The sequence below is a fragment of the Pan troglodytes genome, chromosome 7, assembly GCF_028858775.2.
Source record: "Pan troglodytes isolate AG18354 chromosome 7, NHGRI_mPanTro3-v2.0_pri, whole genome shotgun sequence".
Taxonomy (NCBI): domain Eukaryota; kingdom Metazoa; phylum Chordata; class Mammalia; order Primates; family Hominidae; genus Pan; species Pan troglodytes.
The window spans coordinates 120,186,990-120,210,236 of NC_072405.2; the positions used below are offsets into that span (position 1 = coordinate 120,186,990).

The following is a 23,247-nucleotide window of genomic DNA, read 5'->3' on the forward strand; positions in this document are numbered from 1 at the left end:
ATTTGTAAGCTTTTACAGAGCTAATAGTGCAACTGTAACCAGTAACTTTTCTGTTTGGTTTTTTAATACAAAGTCCAAATATATATATATATGGCTATATGAAATGTCCATATATATATATATATATATATATATATATATATATATATATACAGGCTATATGAAATGTTCAGCCATTTGGAGGAAAAATATTTTCCTGCATGATCTCAAACTTTCATTCTTATGGGTACACAGTTCCTGTTTTCATCCCATATAGATATTTGATGTAGAACTTTCCTATAGAGTATTGAACATTTATGATATTTAAAATCCACGGTCATGTTAATTAGATTTTCTTTTCTTTTCTTTCTTTTCCTTTCTGAAATGGAGACTCACTCTGTCACCCAAGCTGGAGTGTAGTGGCACAATCTCAGCTCATTGCAACCTCCACCTCCCAGGTTCAAGTGATCGTCCTGTCTCAGCCTCCTGAGTAGCTGGGACCACAGGTGTGTGCCACCACACCTGGCTAATTTATTATATTTTTAGTAGAGATGCGGTTTCACCATGTTGGCTAGGCTGGTCTCGAACTCCTGACCTCAAGTGATCTACCTGCCTTGGCCTCCCAAAGTACTTGGGATTACAGGCATGATTTCTATAATTCCTTGGGATTACAGGCATGATCATCATCCGGTCAGCTTTTCTTCCTTTGCTACCCTCTTCCAATTTCCTTACATTGGCTTGAGAGCTAGATCATTTAATTTTGCCATTCATAGCCAACTGAATGACTAATTGACTATTTTTTGTATGTTTCTGGATGTTTGGAGTAATCTATATAGAGTATTTATTTATTTTGACAGGTTAATAATTTTTCTTTGTTTTCTTTTTTCAATATCAGTATTTAATTTACCCTTGTCAGAGATTAAATTTTTTGTCCCAATTGCTGTCAGTACCTGGACATTTTGAAATGATCAACTTGCATGTAGATTAACATTCACTGTCTGATAATTATCTAGGAATTAGTTCTAAAGGCTTATGATGGATGGTTTAATTACTGAGGGAGTAAGACATTTCTAATTCTGTATGAACACAGCTTTTATTTCTGCATAAGGTGGATTACTAGTGGAAGTCAATTTAATGTAATCCTAGGTAATGATATTGATGAAATTACAGCATTAATGTGCTGATTATATTTTCCTAATATACACTGAAATAATCATTAGGATTATAAGATTGTAATATTTCACACAAAATGTTCAGCATACCATCAGTAGTATGTTTATTACATCTTGCGGTACACTGGCTTAAAAAGTAAAGCCGAGATTCCCTGATTTCAAAACATGTTATATTCTTTATAATCTCATCTCAGCTTGTTTCTAATTCTATCTTTAGTTTCCCCCTATTATATACACATTTTTTTCTAGCTTTCTTTATAAAATGAACCCCTTCTTTCTGTTATTCCTTCTAAAAAGAACCCCTTCCCTTCAACTTCTCCACTTAGAAAACTCACATGATTTTCTGTATACTTCTCTTGGAGCAATTATTACATTATATTTTATAGACTTATTTGCTGACAATGTATTACTTCTCATAGACACGCTTCTTATAGACTCTCTGTCTCTGGCTTTAATGAATCAAACCTCAAAAATTACTGGCTACTATAAACCATGTTTCCAAACATCAGTGATTATGTTTTTCTTTTTAGAGACAGAGTCTTGCTATGTTGTCCAGGCTGGACTGCAGTGGCTATTCATGGGCCAGATCATAGGGCACTGCAGCCTTGGACTCCTGGCCTCAAGTGATCCTCTCCCCTCAGCTTCCCAAGTGCTGGAACTACAGCTCATCGCTGTGCCCAGCCATCAGTTATTTTTGATGTTTTATGTATTAAATTCATTTCTTGATAATAAAATTATCACATATTAATTGGAAAATAATTGGAAATGTATTAGAAATTCCTTTATGCTAGACTGATTTAGAACCTAGGTTGGCTTTAAAGTTGAGCCAGGCTTGTGGGTTCATTTACAATGCACTTTTCTTAAAAACTTGGCACATTGGTCGGTGTGGTGGCTCAGGCCTGTAATCCCAACACTTTGACAGGCCAAGGTGGGAGGATCACTTGAGCCTGGGAGTTTGAGACAAGCCTGAACAACATGGTGAAACCTTGTCTCTACAAAAAATACAAAAAATTAGCTGAATTTGAAGGTGTGCACCTGTAGTTCCTGCTACTTTGGAGGCTGAGGTGGGAGGATCACCTGAGCCTGAAAAGTCAAGGCTACAATGACCCATGATGGCACCACTGCACTCCAGCCTGGGTGACAGAGTGAGACCCTGTCTGACAAAAACCAACCAATCAACCAACCAACAAACAAAAAAAGACCAACAAATGCAAACAAACAAACAAATACCACTTTGCATATCTACTCTATGTGGTTCTTGTCAGTTATATGAAAAAGTAACCACAGTCAAAGATCTTGTCTGATTATAGTTGGTTAACCTGAAGAATCTTTATTTTCTGTGACCCCTATGCTGGACTCATCACTCTGTCCTTTAAACGTTGAAATAATTTAGAATTAGTTATAAGCCTAGTTTTCACTCTCTAACAGAGAAGTCTGAATGTGAGATTCTTAAGAAACATCACCCTGGCCCGAGCATGGTGGCTCATGCCTGTAATCCAAGCACTTTGGGAGGCCAAGGCAGGTGGATCACCTGAGGTCAGGAGTTCTAGACCAGCTTGGCCAACAACGGTGAAACCCTGTCTCTACTAAAAATACAAAAAGTTAGCTGGGAGTATTGGCGGGCGCCTGTAATCCCAGCTACTCAGGAGGCTGAGGCAGGAGAATCGCTTGAACCCGTAAGGCGGAGGTTGCAGTGAGCTGAGGTCACGCCATTGCACTCCAACCTGAACAAGAGCAAAACTCCGTCAAAGAAAGAGAAAGAAAGAAAGAGAGGGAGGGAGGGAAGGAGGGAGGAAGGAAGGAAGGAAGGAAGGAAGGAAGGAAGGAAGGAAGGAAGGAAGGAAGGAAGGGAAACATCACCCTGAAATCTCATCTTCTCCTTAAGCTATAGAAGCAGTTGACTTTTTCTTTTTCTTTTTTTTTTTTGAGACAGAGTTTCACTCTGTCGCCCAGGCTGGCAATGTTTACCATTGATAGAAATGTTTATTTAAATAGAAGTGAAAAAATAGTAATGACATAATAATGCTGATATAATAATATTTATATGATATATTCAGGTTACCATTTTGCCTAAGAAAATGAAAGCTATCTTCTAGAATGGCACAGAAAGGAGCAGCTTAAAAGAGACATTCTGAATAAGAATGGCTTATCTCTTTCAGATAAGCCAGTGCTTCCTACAGTAATGACGTGGCAATCCATCTATTATGTACAGTCAATGGGATTGCAATACCCAAATCTTCTTCTCAAGGAAAATAGATGCGGAGATTTCTTGGTCCTAATCAGAGATTGCAATGGTGTTGAATAGGCAACATAATATGAATATCCTCTTAAATATAAAGACCAAACTAAACTGATCTGTTTTTATCCATGCAACTATTTGTTAGCATCTTTGCAGGAGGTAAGTCTCTCTCTCTCTCTTTTTTTAGACTAGGTCTTGCTCTGTTGTCCAGGGTGGAGTGTGGTGTCGAGATGCAGCCATGACTTCCCAGGCTCAAGTGATCCTCCCACCTCAGCCTCCCAAGTAACTGAGACTACAGGCATGTGCCACCATGCTAGGTTAATTATTTACTTTTTTTTTTTTAATAGAGAATAGGCCTCACTATGTTGCCCAGGCTAGTCTTGAATTCCTGGGCTCAAGCAAACCACCTGCCTTAGCCTCCCAAAGTGCTGTGATTACACATGTGAGCCACTGTGCCCAGCCTAGAGGTAAGTGTCTTCTAATACAAACAAATAAATAGCTAGTGCCCTTATAATTATGCTGAAGTAAAATAAGCCTGAGAGAGAAAATAACCTATCTGGAATCAAATTATTACATGCAGTGTGGACAGTGTGGATATAGAATTTGATTAAACATTTAAATGAGCATTTAAAAAAATAACTAAAATGTAATTTTGAAGGGAATTTTAAACAACCTCATATTTCACTGGAATTGTTAATCCTCCTGTCTTCACATTTTAAAGGCTGAATTATTAAACATTATAATAATATCTTAGTCACCTTAAGTGTCAAATAAATTACTTAGAGAAGTGATCTGAGACTTTCAGTGAATGATTAAAGACTCCTTTTTTTGTGACTTAGTCCCTTCTCTCTGGAACAAAATAACACATATTTTGATACAACACATTGTTAAAATCAGAAAAAAATTGTTTTAAGTTTCTTCAACTTTTGAATAAATTTTATTTGAAGTAGTTTTTGAGTACAAAAACATTGAGAAGATAGTAGAGAGTTCCCATATACTACTCTACAAAGTTCTTTCCATTGTTAACATCTTTCATGTTAGCATTGCATTGTTACAATTACTTGACACAATTAATAACTAATATAATATTAAATACAGTTTATAATTTATTCAGATGTCCTTAGTATTTACCTAATACCCTTTTCTGCCCCAGTTTTCTATCCAAGATACCACTAATTACATTTAGTTATCGTGTCTCTTTATGATCTTCCTGGATGTGAGAGTTTCTCATACTTTCTTTGTTTTTGATGCCTTGAAAATTGTGAGGAATACTGGTCAGCCATACAGTAGGATTCTTCTTTCTGGGAATATGGCAGACTATTGTAGGATTCTACTCTCTTAAAATTTGCCCATTGTTTTTCTCACGATTAGACTGGGGTTATGGGTTTTGGAAGGAAGATCACAGAGGTAAAATTTCATTTTCAAAAAATCATATCAAAGGTATTAGTCAGGGTTCTCTAGAGGAACAAGACTAATAGAATATATATAGATAGATATAGATATATATCTTATTATATATAAAACACTATATATAATATAGTGTTTAGGTTTAAAATGAAAATTGCAAAAATAAAATTTTGGTCTAAAACTTATAAATTATATGTGAATATAATGTAACAGAAAAATGACAATAAAATGTTTCATGCAATTTTTAAATACTGCCTACATATTTTTCCATGAATATAATAAAATGTATTGTGTATTGAGCATATAATAAGTACCCTACTTTTTATATACTTCATCTCTACTCTTTATGACAAACATAAATTATTCTCTTTTTATGCCTATTTGAAAAGAAGGAAAAATGCCAACATGGCAAGATTGTGATTACACTCCAAATTTGTCTTGAGTCCAAAAACTGTTGCTTTTCAGTGTATGATATTGAAGTTCAGTTGAAGATTTGCTGTCTCAAATAACAGTCAATAACTAGTATAATCAGCAAAGGTCAATAGGTAGCTCCTTGTGAAACAGACTTAGACATAAATTTGAAAAAATAATTAAGCCTTAATACAATTTTTAATTATAGGGAGGACAAGGTCCCACAATAGACTGTTTGCAAGCTTGAGGAGCAAGGAGAGCCAGTCCAAGTCTCAAAACTGAAGAACTTGGAGTCCAATGTTAGAGGGCAGGAAGCATCCAGCAGGGAGAAAGATATAGGCTGGGAGGCTAGGCCAGTCTCTCTCTTTTTGACGTTTTTCTGCCTGCTTTATATTCGCTGGCAGCTGATTAGATTGCGCCCACCAGGTTCAGGGTGGGTCTGCTTTTTCCAGCCCACTGACTCAAATGTTAACCTCCTTTGGCAACACCCTCACAGACACACCCCAGGATCAATATTTTGCATGCTTCAATCCAATCAAGTTGACACTCAGTATTAACCATCACAAGTCTACCCGTTTTCAACTTGAACCCATACTCATCTCCTAAGATAATACATAATTTTCAAATAAAGACAATAATAAGGTCATAATTACACCTAACATAATACAACTATCCTTCATACGACTGGAAACACACCAATCCCCAACCCAAATACTATTACATAAAGTTAATAATACTTAAATGCTGATATGAAGTCAATAAATTTTATGTCACATGATAAAGGAAAAGGGAATAAAATGAAGAGATTTTCTTAGTACAAGTGTATACATGCACAAACATGCTTTTAACAACAGAAAGAGGAAATACTCATGACAGTTACAATCCTCATTTCTGCAGCTGGTCACGTGGTCGAAGCTGGTATTGATGACTACCTTCTTCTACTACCCATTCTGTATTCCCTTTGCCTTCAGCAAGCACCTCAGCAGGTTGTGGTTTTTTTCCTGGTGGAGTGACTCAAGCCTTCATTCCTGAGGGGTCTGGACCATTTGTAGTCCGGCCTGGATTGGGCTGTTGTAGTTTTCCACTGACCTTAATCAGGGCAGGGTAATACTAAGAGACGCCCTAATAGATCTCCTGTATTGAATGCATACTCTTTCTTACCTTCGTTACGGAGTAGTAGACTGATTTCATCTTAACAGTCTGGGTCAATCACCCCAGCCAACACTGTAACTCCCTTCTTAGCCTGTTGACTTAAAGGTAGGAGGAGCCCAAAGTGTCCAGGTGGCAATGGTAACTTCCAGTTTAATGGAATCATTGTTGTGTCCCCTGGTGGCAGCATTCCTTCCTCTGGAACTAAGACTTCTAGGTCAGTAGAAAATAATGTTGCAGGAACAGGAAGCAAAAATTTTGCTAGTGGATCAGTAGGGGTGATGGTGAGTGGTGCCACTTTCACTTCCACCCCTTGATTCCTAGACCTATGAATCCTGGCTATGGGAAAAACAGTACCATATGTTGGATGCTGGTTATTCAGAACACACACGGCCTTCTGGAGAACTGCAAACTATTGTCACCTAGTTTGCCCTGCAAAGTATTGTCACCTAGTTTGCCCTGCAAAGTATTGTCACCTAGTTTGCCCTGCAAAGTATTGTCACCTAGTTTGCCCTGCAAAGTATTGTCACCTAGTTTGCCCTGCAAAGTATTGTCACCTAGTTTGCCCTGCGAACTATTGTCACCTAGTTTGCCCTGCGAACTATTGTCACCTAGTTTGCCCTGCGAACTATTGTCACCTAGTTTGCCCTGCGAACTATTGTCACCTAGTTTGCCCTGCGAACTATTGTCACGTAGTTTGCCCTGCGAACTATTGTCACCTAGTTTGCCCTGCGAACTATTGTCACCTAGTTTGCCCTGCGAACTATTGTCACCTAGTTTGCCCTGCGAACTATTGTCACCTAGTTTGCCCTGCGAACTATTGTCACCTAGTTTGCCCTGCGAACTATTGTCACCTAGTTTGCCCTGCGAACTATTGTCACCTAGTTTGCCCTGCGAACTATTGTCACCTAGTTGACATTATAATTGTTACTTCAAAAGGCCATTCCACCGTTCTATCAATCCAGCTGCTTCAGGATGATGGAGAACATGGTATGACCAGTGAATTTCATGAGCATGAGCCCACTGCCGCACTTCTTTAGCTGTAAAGTGAATGTCTTGGTCAGAGGCAATGCTGTGTGGAATACTATAATGGCAGATAATACATTCCGTGAGTCCATGGTCTTGGCAGAAGCATTGCATGCAGAATAGGCAAGCCCATATCTGGAGTGTCTATTCCAGTGAGGACAAGCCTCTGCTCTTTCTGTGATGGAAGAGGTCCAACATAGGCCGGGCGCGGTGGCTCACGCCTGTAATCCCAGCACTTTGGGAGGCCGAGGCGGGCGGATCACGAGGTCAGGAGATCGAGACCATCCTGGCTAACATGGTGAAACCCCGTCTCTACTAAAAATACAAAAAAAATTAGCCGGGCGTGGTAGTGGGCGCCTGTAGTCCCAGCTACTCGGGAGGCTGAGGCAGGAGAATGGCGTGAACCCGGGAGGTGGAGCTTGCAGTGAGCCGAGATCGCGCCACTGCACTCCAGCCTGGGCGACAGAGTGAGACTCCGTCTCAAAAAAAAAAAAAAAAAAAAAAAAAAAAAGAGGTCCAACATAATCAACCTGCCATCAGGTAGCTGGCTGATCACCCCGAGAAATGGTGCCACATCGAGGGCTCAGTGTTGGTCTCTGCTAATGGAAAATTGGGCACTCAGCAGTAGCTGCAGTCAGGTCAGCCTTGGTGAGTGGAAATCCATGTTGCTGAGCCCATGTGTAACCTCCATCCCTGCCACCGTGGACACTTTGTTCATGGGCCCATTGGGCAATGACAGGGGTGGCTTGATAAATAGGCTGAGTGGTGTCCACAGAACAGGTCATCCTATCCACTTGGTTATTAAAATCCTCCTCTGCTGAGGCCACTTGTTGATGAGCACTCACATGGGATACAAGTATCTTCACGGTTTTTGACCACTCAGAGAGGTCCATTCACATACATACCTCTTCCTCAAATTTCTTTGTCACCTATTTTCCAATCATGCTTTCTCCAAATCCCTGTCCATCCAGCCAAACCCCTGGGTACAGCCCATGAATCACTATATAATTACACACCTGGCCATTTCTCCTTCCATGCAAAGTGCACAGCCAGGTGCATGGCTCAAAGTTCTGCCCACTGGGAAGATTTCCCTTTACCGCTGTCCTTCAGTGATGTTCTAGAAAGGGGCTGTAGTGCTGCAGCTGTCCACCTTCGGGTGGTGCCTCCTTATCGTGCAGAACCATTTGTGAACCAGGCCCTAGTCTTCTCTTCCTCTGTCAACTGATCATAGGAAACTCCCCATGAGCCCATTGGTGCAGTCTGGGGAAGAGAAGGCAGGGTGGCAGGAGTGGAGACCATGGGCATTTGAACCACTTCCTCATGTAACTTACTTGTGCCTTCAGGACCTGCTTGAGCCCGATCATGTATATACCACTTCCATTTGATGATGAAATGCAGCTGTGCACGACCAACTTTATGGTTAGATGGGTCAGAAAGCACCCAGTTCATGATAGGCAGTTCAGCTGTCATGGTGACTTGATGATCCGTAGTCAAACGTTCAGTTTCCACCAAAGCCCAGTAACAGGCCAAGAGCTGTCTCTCAAAAGAACAATAGTTATCTGAAGAAGATTGTGGGGCCTTGCTCCAAAATCCTAGAGGCCTCCGCTATGATTCACCTATAGGGACCTGCCAAAGGCTCCAAAAAGCATCCCTATCTGCCACCTCATGCACCATTGGCTCTGCCAGGTCATATGGCCCAAGTGACAGAGCAGCTTGCACAGAAGCCTGGACCTGTTGCAGAGCCTTCTCCTATTCCGGATCCCACTCAAAACTGTCAGCCTTTCAGGTCTCTTGATAAATGGGCCAGAGTAACATACTCAAATGAGGAAGGTGTTGCCCCCAAAATCCAAATAGGCTCACTAGGCATTGTGCCTCTTTCTTGGTTATAGGAGGGGCCAAATTCAGCAATTTATTCTTTACCTTAGAAGGAATATCTTGACAGGTCCCACACCACCGGACTCCTGGAAATTGTAATGAGGTAGAAGGTCCCTGAATTTCAGTCAGATTTATTGCCTGTCCTCTGGTATGCAAATATCTCACCAATAAGTCCAGTGTGTTTGCTACTTCTTGCTCACTGGATCCAATCAGCTTAATGTCATCAATGTAATGGACCAGTGTGATATCTTGCAGAAGTGAAAAGCGATCAAGGTCTTTCCGAATAAGATCATGACACAAAGCTGGAGAGTTGTTATATTCCTGAGGTAGGACATTAAAGACATATTGCTGGCCTTGCTAGCTGAAGGCAAATTGCTTCTCGTGGGCCTCATGAATAGGAATGGAGAAAAAGGCATTTGCCAAGTCAATGACTGCAAACCAGGTACCAGGAGATGTGTTAATTGGTTCAAGCAGTGAAACCACATCTGGTACAGCAACTGCAATTGGAGTCACCAGTTGGTTAAGCTTACAATAATCCACTGTCATTCTGCAAGATCCATCTGTCTTCTGCACAGGCCAAATGGGAGACCTGAATGGGGATGTGGTGGGAATCACCTCCCCTGTGTCTTTCAAGTTCTTGATGGTGGTGCTAATCTCTGTAATCCCTCTAGGGATGTGATATTGTTTTTGATTTACTATTTTTTTAGGTATAGGTAGCTCTAATGGCTTCCATTTGGCCTTTCTCACCAAAATAGCCCTCACTCTACCAATCAGGGAACCAATATGGGGGTTCTGCCAGCTGCTAAGTATGTCCATGCCAATTATACATTCTGGCACTGGAGAGATGACCACAGGATGAGTCTGGGGACCCACTGAACCCACTGTATGTCAGATATAGCTAAAACTCCATTAATTACCTGACCTCCATAAGCCCCTACTTTAACTGGAGGACCACAATGACGTTTTGGGTCATCTGGAATCAATGTCAGCTCAGAACCAGTATCCAGTAGTCACTGAAATGTCTGATCATTTTCCTTTCCCCAATGCACAATTACCCTGGTAAAAGGCTGGAGGTCTCCTTCGAGAAGGATGGGAGAGAGATTCACTGCATAAATTGTCAATAATGTAGTGGGGTCCTTCCTCAAGGGGACCTGGCCTCCTCTTCATTCAAGGGGTTCTGGGTCTGTAAACTGGCTCAAGTCTGGAAATTGATTGAGGGGCCCTGATTCTCTGTTTTTATAATTCAAATTAGTCTTTTGTCCATTTGACCTAGAAGTTTTCTCCTTGTATAAATTAAGCAGGAATGCAGTAGGCTCCCTATCATTTTCACTTCTAGGAACACTGTGATTAATTAGCCAATGCCAGAGCTCTACATGAGTCAGACTATTCTGATTGCTCTTTTGTCTCTGCTGTCCATTACAGTAGCCACGCCAACCTTGTTTCTGATAGTCGAGTGCCACCACTAGGCTTCTGCTACCTCATGATCCAATTTTTCCCATTGTATTTAGGTTTTATAGTTGAGTGACTGTGGTTCCCACTGTTAGATCTGACATACAGAGAAGAGCTTATGCCATATCCTTAATATTCATTCCCATGCCTGTTCTCCAGATTTCTGTTTATATAAATTATAGAACTCAAGCAGTTCTTTTCGAATGTAGCACACCTTCTCATGGGTCAACCTCATCTCTCGAAGCCCACTAGGACTTGAGTCTAGTTATAGGTCTAGAAGCAAACAGGGGTATTGGGGTGGCTCCTGAGGAAAATCAACATTATTTTGCCTGGAAATTGCCTCAGGGGAGGCCATCACTGTTGCTTCAGGCAGCACAGAGTTTATCTCCTCAGGCAAAGGTGGAAAGACTGATGGCGGGATGAGTCGGGGAGGAGATGCTGCCTCTACTGAGAATGGGGAAGGTGTTCTCTCTGGCAAAAAAGGTTCATCAGAGTTCACAAACTCAGTGTCCCCAGGTCCATCAGCGTCCTCCCACACATCCCCATTCCAAGTTGCAGGGTCCCATTATTTTCCAATCAATGCCCTCACTTTAACAATAGACACCTGGCAAGGCCATGCATGCATCTTTCGTTGCTGGTCAGCCACTCGCATAATAAGAGCTTGAGTCTGTCTTTCCACAATTTCAGCTCTTTCTCTACAAGAGATAAGACTCTCAGGGCAATCTTAGCAGATTTGAGGCTCAGTATCTCCTTTTGAAGCTGGAGGACAGAATCCTCAAGTTCATCATTTTCTTTCATCACTTTGTTCACTGAACTTAGGAGCAACCAACCAGCTACATTATATTCCTTGGTTCTCCACATATGGTCAAAAGTATTATGTATAGAGTCACTAAACGCTAAATTTCTTGCCTCTCATGAGCAGTGAATCAGAAGTGTCAAATGCATTTATTTTGCATAACTCTCTAAACAGTTTATGCCAAGTACTATCAGTGTTCTCTATACTATTAGAAGTAGAGTCCTTAGTATTTTTGGGTCTATTCATAAGCAGCCAACTCCAGAAACCCCAAAACCAATGAAAGAACTTTATCCTTAATATTCTGTTCCTCTGTTCCTCATATATATATATATATATATATATATATATATATGAGTTTATTAAGTATTTACTTACACAATCACAAGATCCCACAGTAGCTGTCTGCAAGCTTGAGGAACAAGGATAGCCAGCCTGAGTCTCAAAACTGAAGAACTTGGAGTCCAATGTTTGAGGGCAGGAGGTATTCCATGCAGAAATATGTAGGCTGGTAGGCTAGGCCAGTCTCTCTCTCTTTCATGTTTTTCTCCCTGCTTTATATTCCCTGGCAGCTGATTAGATTGTGCCCACCAGATTAAGGGTGGATCTGCCTTCCCCAGCCCACTGACTCAAATGTTAATCTCCTTTGGCAACACCCTCACAGACACACCCAGAATCAATACTTTGCATCCTTCAATTCAATCAAGTTGACATTCAGTATTAACCATCACAGGTATATACTATCAATGTGATTTATGATTATTGGTATTGACCCTGCACACATAGCTAAAACAGTGTTTGTTATGTTTCTTTACTGTAATCTGTTTTCTTTTCCATTGTCTATGCTGTAAACTTTCTGTGAAAAGCCCTATGAAAAGCCAACATTTATGGAGTGGGAAGCTAGGCTTCCCATTTTATGGGATGGATTATCTTAATAAATTATTTGGATTATTTTCTGCAGGAAAGATTTGTCTTTTCTCTGACATTTATTAATTTATTCAAACATTTATGCCAATATGGACTGATATTTATTTTATACTGTGAGTTATGATACAACACTCTTTGATATATTGTTGCTCAGATTGTTTCAGCTTCAGCTATTGGGAACTTTTATAGCAGTTGGCTCCCTTTGACATAGATCTACAATGTATATGGTGTTTCTGGTTTGGGTTTTTAATAAATTTTTTTGCGTGCACTTTTTTACTCTCTGGCATTACAAAATGCTCCAGACTTATCTTGTGTAGTTCCTTTCCTGGCCTAGAATTAGCCATTTATCCAAGTATCTCTGTTGAATTTTATTTATTTTTATTTTTTGAGAATGGTTTTAGAAACCAAGATCTGGACACTACCTGTGCTCAATTACTGGACTGCTGTTTCTTCTGGGCCCTCTGATATGGTTTATCTGTATCCCCACCCAAATCTCAACTTGAATTTTATATCTCAGAATTTCCATTTGTTGTGGGAGGGACCCAGGTGAAGGTCAGTGAATAAGTCTCATGAGATCTGATGGGTTTATCAGGGGTTTCTGCTTTTTCTTCTTCCTCATTTTCTCTTGCTGCCACCATGTAAGAAGTTCCTTTAACCTCCCACCATGATTCTGAGGCCTCCCCAACCATGGGGAATTGTAAGTCAAATTAAACCTCTTTTTCTTTCCAGTCTTGGATATGTCTTTATCAGCAGCATAAAAATAGACTAATATAGTAAATTGGTACCAGTAGAGTGGGGCGTTGCTGAAAAGATACCCAAAAATGTGGAAGTGACTTTGGAACTGGGTAACAGGCAGAGGTTGGAACAGTTTGGAGGGCTCAGGAAAAGAAAGGAAAATGTGGGATTTGTTGAATGGCTTTGACAAAAATGCTGATAGTGATATGAACAATAAGGTCCAGCCTGATGTGGTCTCAGATGGAGATGAGGAACTTGTTGGGAACTGGAGCAAAGGTGATTCTTGTTATCTTTTAGCAAAGAGACTGGTGGCATTTTGCCTCTGCCCTAGAGATTTGTGGAACTTTTAACTTGAGAGAGATGATTTAGGGTATCTGGCAGAAGAAATTTCTAAGCAGCAAAGCATTTGAAAGGTGACTTGGGTGCTGTTAAAAGCATTCCATTTTAAAAGGGAAACAGAGAATAAAAGTTCAGAAAATTTGCAGCCTGACAATGCAGTAGAAAAGAAAAACCCATTATTTTGAGGGGAAATTCAAGCCAGCTGCAGACATTTGGATAAGTAGCAAGGAGCCTAATGTTAATCCCCAAGACCATGGGGAAAATGTGTCCAGGCCATGTTAGAGACCTTCATGGCAGCCCCTCCCATCACTGGCCTGAAGACCCAGGAGGAAAAAGTGGTTTTGTGGGCCAGGCCCAGGGTTCCCATGCTGTGTGCAGCCTAGGGACTTGGTGCGCTGTGTCCCAGCCACTCCAGTCATGGCTGAAAGGAGCCAATGTAGAGCTCAGGCTATGGCTTCAGAGAATGAAAGCCCCAAGCCTCGGCAGCTTTCATGTGGTCTTGAGCCTGTGGGTCCACGGAAGTCAAGAATTGAGGTTTGGGAACCTCCACCTAGATTTCAGAAGATGTATGGAAGTGCATGGATGCCCAAGGAAAAGTTAGCTGCAGGGGTGGGGCCCTCATGGAGAACCTCGGCTAGGGCAGTACAGAAGGGAAATGTGGGGTTGGAGACCCCACACAGAGTCCATACTGGAGCACTGCCTAGTGGAGCTGTGAGAAGAAGGTCACCGTCCTCCAGACTCCAGAATGGTGGATCCACCGACAGCTTGCACCATGTGCCTGGAAAAGCTACAAACACTCAATGCCGTACCATGAAAGCAGCTGGGAGGGAGGCTGTACCCTGCAAAGCCACAGGGGTGGAGCTGCCCAAGATCATGGGAACCTACGTCTTGCATCAATGTGACCTGAACGTGAGACCTGGAGTCAAAGGAGATCATTTTGGAGCTTTAAAATTTGACTGCCCCACTGGATTTCAGACTTGCATGGGGCCTGTAACTCCTTTGTTTTAGTCAATTTTCCCATTTGGAATGGCTGTATTTACCCAATACCTATATCCGCATTGTATCTAGGAAGTAGCTAGCTTGCTTTTGATTTTACAGGCTCATAGGTGGAAGGGGCTTGCCTTCTCTCAGATGAGAATTTGTACTGTGAACTTTTGGGTTAATGCCGAAATGAGTTAAGACTTTGGGGGACTGTTGGGAAGGCATGATTGGTTTTGAAACATAAGGACATGAGATTTGGAGGGGTCAGGGGTGGAATAATATGGTTTGGCTGTGTCCCCATGTAAATCTCAACTTGAATTGTATCTCTCAGAATTACCAAATGTTGCGGGAGAGACCCAGGGTGAGGTCATTTAATCATGGAGGCCGGTCTTTCCTATGCTATTCTTGTGATAGTGAGTAAGTCTCATGAGATGTGATGGGTTTATCAGGCATTTCCACTTTTGCTTCTTCCTGATTTTCTCTTGCCGCTGCCATGTAAGAAGTGCCTTTTACCTCCTGCCATGATTCTGAAGCCTCCCCAGCCATGTGGAGCTGTAAGTCCAATTAAACCTTTTTTTCTTCCCAGTCTTGTGTATGTCTTTATCAGCAGCATGAAAATGAACTAATATACCCTCTCAGCTGACAAAGCATAGATATATGAGTATGTGCTAAGTCATTTATTTATACATATCCATAAATATTACACTATGTAACCATCTTTTAGTATACTCAGATTAAACTGATATGTTTAACTCTAATCAATTACCACATGGATTATTCTAGCCTCCTCCCCTTGCTTTCCTCCAACACTGAGAAACCTGCAGCCATCCACCAGGCTTTTACTTAATTGTTCAAAGTCAATGTAGATATGTAGCAGTATTAAAATTGTTAACACCTACCTTCATGGGGAACAGCTTTATCTACTAGAGCCCTGTCCTTATGTCCAGTTCTTTTTGCTTTTAGTCTTATGAAATCCACTTATTTCTAAAGTTACTTAAGTCAGCACTTTTACCTCTATCTTCAGAGTTTCATACATTTGTAATATACTTAGATTCATTTGTCAGAGTTTGCTTTCCTTCCTAATAACCTTCTAAATTTTTATTTTTTAAATTTGCAAAAATTATAGTTTTTTGTTTTGTAAATCTTTATGAGTATCGACAAGTGCATAATGTCATATATACACCAGTATAATATACAGAAATATTTCACTGCTGTAGAAAACCCCTGTGCTTCACATATTTATCCCCTCCCCTGCCACCAAGCCCTGGTGTCTTTTTATTGGCTTTTTATTGACTCTATAGTTTTTGCTTTTTCCAGGATGTCATATAATTGGAATCATGCCATATGTATCCTTTTCAGATTTGATTGCTTCACTTAGAAATCTGCATTTCAGGTTCCCCCAAATCTTTTTGTATTTTGATAGCTCATTGAATGTATGTGTCACAGTTTGTTTATACCTTAACCTATTAAAGGATATCTTGGATGCTTCTAGGTTTTGGTCATTATCAATAAAGCTGCTATGCATATTTGCATACAAATTTTTAGGTAGACATAAGTTTTCAAATCAATTTGGTAATACCTAACAGCGTGATTTTTAGATCATATGTCAGTCTGCGTTTAGCTTTTTAAGCCAAGAAACTGCCAAATTGTCTTCCAAAGTGGCTGTTTCATTTTGCAGTCCCACAAACAAAGAATAAGAATTCCTGTTTCTCTGAATCCTTTATAGCATTGAGCATTGTCAGATTTTAAGTATGTAGTGATATCTTGTTGTTTTAATTTGAAATCCCTTAATAACAAATTATATTGTATATATTTTTCATAGAAAAATGTGATGATCAATTTTATATGTCAGCTTGGCTAAGCCACAGTACCGAGATATTTGGTCAAACACTCTTCTAGATGTTTCTCTGAAGGTTTTTTTTTTTTTTTTTTATAAAATCAACATTTAAATCAGTACACTTTGAGTAAAACAGATTGTCCTCCATAATGTGGATGCACCTCATGCAGTCAGCTGAAGACCTTAAGAAAAAGACTGAGCTCCCCAAGGAAGAGGAAATTCTGCCAGCAGACTACCTTCAGACTTGAACTGCAACTGTTCTCTGGGTCTCCAGCCTCCTAGGCTGCCTTGCAGATTTTGTACTTGCCAGCCTCTACAATAGTGTGAGGCAATTACACATGTACACACACACACACACATATCCTGTTGGTTCTGTTTCTCTGGAGAACACTGACTAATACAATAATTAGCTATCTGTCCCAGTGATAAACATGAAAAATAATGTAATAATTTATTGGTAAACCTGGGTCAGTTTGAGTGACAATGACACTTAGACGTTCATTATAGCACATTTTTTCCTTATCAGTGTTAATAGCTCTTGTTTTATCTTTGTTTAGTATCTGACACTCATGTTCATCCTGGTTTAAACTCAGATATTCACAGACTCCTATCACAGTTTTAGAGAAAGAATATCCTTGGTGGTTCTTAATTTATGGGACTTGTAATTTTCTTTAGAGATACCAGAAGTAATTACTATAAAGTTCAAGAGCAATTTTTTATTACGAAAAATGTTTCGTGACATTACCTAATGCTGTCCGTTAATGTAATACTGTAAAATACCTAATTCTATTTGACTTTAAGGCAGAATGATGAAAAGGAAGAATTAGGAACTTTGAGAGGTAAACCAGAGAATGTCTTTCGGATCCCTATTTTATTGTGTGGCCTTCGGTAAATTTCTGTATCTATGGGTACTCCAGCTTCTTCACTTGTTTACATGTTATAATGGTTATTTTTATGCATCAACTTTACCGGGACAATGGGTGCCCATATATTTGCCTAAACATTATTCTGGGTATGTCTGTATGAGGTCTGTTCCTAAATTTATTTATTTGCTTGTGGATACATAGTTGTTGCAGCACCATTTGTTGAAAACTACTCTATTTTCTTTATTATGTTGCCTTTGCTTCTTTGTCAAAGATTAGTTGATTATATTTATGTAAGTCCATTTCTGGGCTCAAATTCTGTCCCATGGACAGCTTTCTTTATTCTTTTGCCAATACCACATTGTCTTGATTACTGTAAATCTTGAAGTCACATAGTGTCAATCCTTTAACTTAGTTCTTCTCATTCAATATTGTGTTGGCTATTCATCTTTTGTCCCCTATATAAACCTTGGAATCAGATTTTTGATATCTACATAATAACTTGCTGGGATTTTTATTAAGGTTGCCTCAAGTCTATAGATCAAGTTGGGAAAAACGGACCATTTGTCAATATTATCTTCGTATCTATGAACATAGTATATCTCTCCACTTATTTAGTTCTTCTTTGATTTTTTTCATCAGTTTATGACCTTACATGTATTTTGTATAAATATGTATTAGATCATATATATATTTTGTTAGATTTGTACCTAAGCATTTCATTTTTGTGGGTACTAATGTAAATGACATTGTGTTTTAATTTCAAATTTCATTTGTTCCTTGCTTATCTGTTTTCCTGTTTAGAAAAAAAAATGCAGCTCACTGCCAATGCTCATTTAATTCTGCATAAACACACTCTTTGAGGCTGAAACAAATCTGACTGATCTTCAATATGAAAATAAAATGTAAAACCTGTTCTTGGATCTATTTCTAAACAGAGCTAACATCAGAATTGTCTGAATTATCAGAGTTGTCTATTTCAGAAAAATCAGATTCATCAAATTATTCTTTGGCAAATTACAACTCAAGAATGATGTTAATATCGTGTGTAGGAATGCTATATTTTCTAGGATTTGACATTTTCAGTGATTGAGATATACTATATTTTCTAAGTGGAAATACCACTACTAAAAAGAGAATGCAATAAATAGAATGATGTCTTTTGTTTCCAAAGCTGATATACTCGAATGATGTGAAAATAATAAAAGCAAGATACTTTGTGGCAAAGTTAGCTTGGAGTAAACGCTGCAGCTGCAAACCCCACTGGTGAATATTCTTTGGGCAAATGGGAAAAGGATTATATATAGGAAAGTGATTGACATTTGTATCTTAATCTTGTGTCCTGCAACTTTGTTATAAACACTTATTTGTTCCAGGAGTTTTAAAAGATTCATTTAGATTTCCTATGGAAATGATCGTGTCTTCTGTGAACAAAGACAGTTTTATTCTTCTTTCCCAATCTGTTTACCTTTTTTAGAAAAATAAAATTTGGATTCAGGGATTACATGTGCAAGTTTGTTATGTAGGTATATTGTGTGATTCTGAGGTTTGTGGTATGGGTGGTCCCATCACCCAGGTAATGAGGATGGTACCCAGTATGTAATTGTTCAGCCAGTCTCCTCCTTCCTTCTGCTCTCTAGTAGTCTCCAGTGTCCATTGTTTCCATCTTAATGTTCCTGTGTATTCAATGTTTTAGCTCCTACTTATAAGTGAGAACATGTGGTATTTGGTTTTCTGTGCCGGCATTAATTTGTTTAGGATAATGGGCTTTAATTGAATCCATGTTTTTTCAAGGAACATGATTTTGTTCTTGTTTATGACTGTATGGTATCCCATGATGTATATGGAACCACATTTTCTTTATCCAGTCCACCACTGATGGACACGTAGGTTGATTCCACATCTTTATTATTGTGAATTGCACTGAAATGAACATACAAGTGCATGTATTTTTTGGTAGAATAAATTAGTTTTTCTTTGGATATGTACCAAATAGTGGGATTGCTGGAGCTAATGGTAGTTCTGTTTTAAGTTCTTTGAGAATTCTTTAAACTTCTTTCCACAATGACAGACATAATTTACATCCCCACCAACAGTGTATAAATGTTTCCTTTCTCCACAGCCTCACCAGTATCTGTTATTGTTTGACTTTTTTATCATAGCTATTCTGACTGGTGTGAGATATTATTCCATTGTGGTTTTGATTTGCATTTCTCTGATGATTAGTGACGCGGAGAAGTTTTTCATATGTTTGTTGGCCATGTGCGTATCTTCTTTTGAGAAGTGTCTACTCATGCCTTTTGTCTATTTTGAAATAGGATTGTTTTTTGTTTTTTGATTTGTTTAAGTTCCTTATAGTTTCTGGATGTTAGACCTTTGTCGGATGCATAGTTTGCAAATACTTTCTCCCATTCTGTTGGTTGTCTGTTTGCTCTGTTGATAGTTTCTTTTGCTATGAAGAAGCTAGCTATTTAATTAGTTAAATAGGAGTCACTCTTGCTCAATATTCTGGAACAGTTTTATCAGCATTGGCACAAGTTCTTCTTTGTATGTCTACTAGAATTCAGCTGTGAGTCCATCTGGTTCAGGGCTTCTTTTGGTTGGTAGGTTTTTTTATTATTATTATTAGTGATTCAGTATCAGTGCTTGTTATTGGTCTTTTCCAATTTTCACTTTCTTCCTGGTTCAGTTTTGAGAGTTTGTTTCAAGAAATTTATCCATTTCATCTAGATTTTTGAATTTTTGCACATGTAGGTGTTCATAGTAGTCTCTGAGGAACTTTATATTTCTGTAGGATCAGTTTTAATGCCATTTTTGTTATTTCTGATTGTATTTATTTGGATCTTCTTTTTTCTTTGTTAATCTAGCTACTGCCTATCAATCTGGTTTATTCCTTTAAATAACCAACTCTTGGTTTCATTGATCTATTTCATGGACTCAATTTCGTTAAGTTCTTCTCTAATTTTAGTTATTTATTTTCATCTTTTAGCTTTGAGGTTGGTTTGCTCGTTTGTGTTTTCTAGTTCCTCTAGGTGTCATGTAAGTTGATATTATTCTAACTTCTTTATGAAGGTGTTTAGCACTATAAACTTTCATCTCAACACAGATGGTCATCTTGTATCGTATCTTGCAGGGCTTCTCTGTATTTCTTTAATGTGCATGTCAACCTCTCAGTCTCTAGTGAGATTGGGGAAATTTTCATGGACTATATACTCAAATGTTTTTCAAAGTGCCTACTCTCTCTCCTTCTCTCTCTGGAATGCCAATGAGTTGTAGCTTTGGTCTCTTTACATAATCTCATATTTCTCAAAGATTTTATTTTCTAAAAATTCTTTTTTCTTTGTTTTTGTCTAACTGAATTGATTCAATGAACCCATCTTTGAACACTGAGATTCTTTCGTCAGCTTGGTCTCTTCCGATGTTAATGCTTCTGACTGTATTTTAAAATTCTTGTAGAGAATTCTTTAATTACAGAATTTCACTTTAGTTCTTTCTTAAAATGGATATTTTGTTTTTCAGCTTCTGGATAGTTTTACTTGACTCCTTGGATTCCTTGGATTGGGTTTCAACTTTCTCCTGCATCTCAATGAGCTTCCTTACCATCCAGATTCTGAATTCTATGTATATCCTTTCAGTCATTTCAATCTGGTTAAGAACCATTGCTTGGGGATATTGTGTTCCATGGGAGATAAAGTGACATTCTGGCTTTTTAAATTGTAAGAATTCTTGTACTGATTCTTTCTCATCTGAGAGGGCTGGGGTTCCTTTATGATGTAAGATAAATTAGACTCAGTTAGCTTTGTTTGTGGGTGTTTTCAGTTTGCTAAATCTCTGTACCGGATCCTTTATATATGGCTGGATTTTTGCAATAGGTTTCACAGGCTTTGTACACTGCCAAAATATGTTATTTTTTTTTAATTGAAGTAACACTTATTTTACTTAATAGCGAAATATTTTTGGTGTTGTAATTTGGGCTGAAATCCAGTAGATGGTGCTTAAGAGTAATGGCTGGCAGTTCTTAGGCAGCAATTTTGTATTTCAGCACATCCATAGTAGTGCTTTGTGATAGTGGGAAGAGAGAGACGATGCCCTCACCAGATCCACTACTGGGCATCAGAGGAGCCCCTCCCCAATCACTGGTGCCATACCCGTGTTTCCTTTGTTAGGTGTTCCAGGCCTGGGGACTTTCTCAGGCAGAGGTCACAGCTGGCAGACAGGCTATTCCCTTCCAGAGAAAGGAGGCATGCCCTGTTCCCTGGCCAGCCCACAAACCAGGTCATCTCACCTCTCTGTGTTCTGAGAATGGAGGCTCCTCCCCTGCATGGGCACCACCCAAATGGGCAAGTCTTGCCTGCTAGGAGCAGTGGCAGGGTGAGGTGGGGGGCAGTCACACAATCTGCTGCCTGGGTGTTTCCCAGGGGAACACAGAGCTGTGCCCACCTGCAGCGTTCAAGCAAGGGTAGGGCCACTCTGCTGGAAGCCCAAGCCTGTGAGTCTGTCCCAGCTAGTTAGCATCAACAGGAATGGGTGGAGTGGCACAGACTGACCTCCAGGTCTTTCCTGGGGGAACAGAGAGCTGTGCCTGTTGGCGGAGTTCATGAAGGGGTGGGGCTACTTTGCTGGAAGCAGGAGCTGAGCCTTGTCTGGCAAGAAGTGGAGCAGTCTGACTGCTTCCTGGCACTGTGACTATGGCCTCCATCAGGGCTATGGCAGCTGGTTTTGGGCTGCCCAGGGATACAAGACCTGTGAGGCTTCCTGTGATTTTGAGTGGTGCCTCTGCAAAAAACTCCATGTGGATCTCTGTATCTGTCTAGAGGTCCAGGGGGCTAAAACTGGTTCTCTCATTCCCAGGATTGCACAGGTCCCTGTAGGGCATGTGAATCATCTGGGGATTCTTACTCCCTCACCCTTTCCCTGTGTTAGGGAGCTTCTCTTGGCTCCATGCTGGTCCCAGGTGGGTGACTGCCCAACATCGCTCGTCTCTGTTGTCTATGTCCCCTGGCTCCCTTGATCAATCCTAACATGATTTCTTAAGTGATCTACTTTAAGCGTTAGTGTTTACTTTCCAGTTTGTTTCCTCTCCATGAGAGTGGCACACACTAGCTGCTTCTAGTCAGCCATTTTGAACTTCCCCTGTGTGTTTGAACTTTACTGTGTGTGCCTTATTTTCCTGTCTTATTACATTAACTAGTACATTTTCCAGTCCTTGTTCTCTTTGCTTTTCAGTTTTTGAACATTCTATTGATATATCCTGAAGTACAAAGATTCTTTTCTGAGCTATATCCAGTCTACTAATCAGTCCATCAATGGCATTTTAAAATTTTCTGTTATGGTTGTTTTTGATCCCTAGCATTTCCTTTTGGTTCATCCGTAGATTTCCATCTCTCTGCTAACATCACCCATCTGTTCTTGTGTGCTATCTACTTTATCTGTTAGAGTCCTTAGTATGTTAATCATAGTTGTTTTAAATTACTGGCCTGATAGTTCCAACATCCTTTCCATGTTTGGTTTTGATGCTTGCTATGTCTCTTCAAATTGCTTTTTTTGTCTGTTTCTTTTTTTGTATTTTGGTATGCCTTGTAGTTTTATCTTTATAGCCAGACATCGTGTACTGGGTAAAAGGAACTACAGTAAATAGGCCTTTAGTAATGTGGTGTTATGATGTGGGGGAGGGGAATCATTGTACTGTGCTATGATTATGTATTAGTCTTTTAGTAACCTTATGCCTCTGACTGTTATCTTCACAAGTGTTTCTCAGCTTGCCACCCATCCTATCCCAACCCTTAGGTGGAACAGGATTACTAGAGTGGACTAGAGTTGGGTATTTCCCTTCTCACCAGTAAGTTAGGCTCTAAGAATAGCCCAGCAAATCAGGCTCTGGTAAACTAATTCTCTTGAGGGCAGGCCTTGTTAAGAACAGAGCGCTCTGATGTATTAGTATTTAAACATGGTTTCATTTTTCCTCTCCCTGCCCAAAGCATGAGGGGATTGTTCTCTGATATTTACTGGGAGAATTTGATTTCTCTCCTGGAGTTTTAAATCTTACAGCACTGTGTTCCCCTTCC

The 23,247-nt window shown here is 39.7% G+C and overlaps 1 pseudogene; it reads right to left on the bottom strand.

Annotated features, from left to right (window-relative positions):
* Positions 1 to 6,084: 6,084 nt before the first annotated feature.
* LOC129135755 (uncharacterized) lies at positions 6,085 to 21,974 on the bottom strand (annotated as a pseudogene).
* Between the last annotated feature and the right edge of the window lie 1,273 nt (positions 21,975 to 23,247).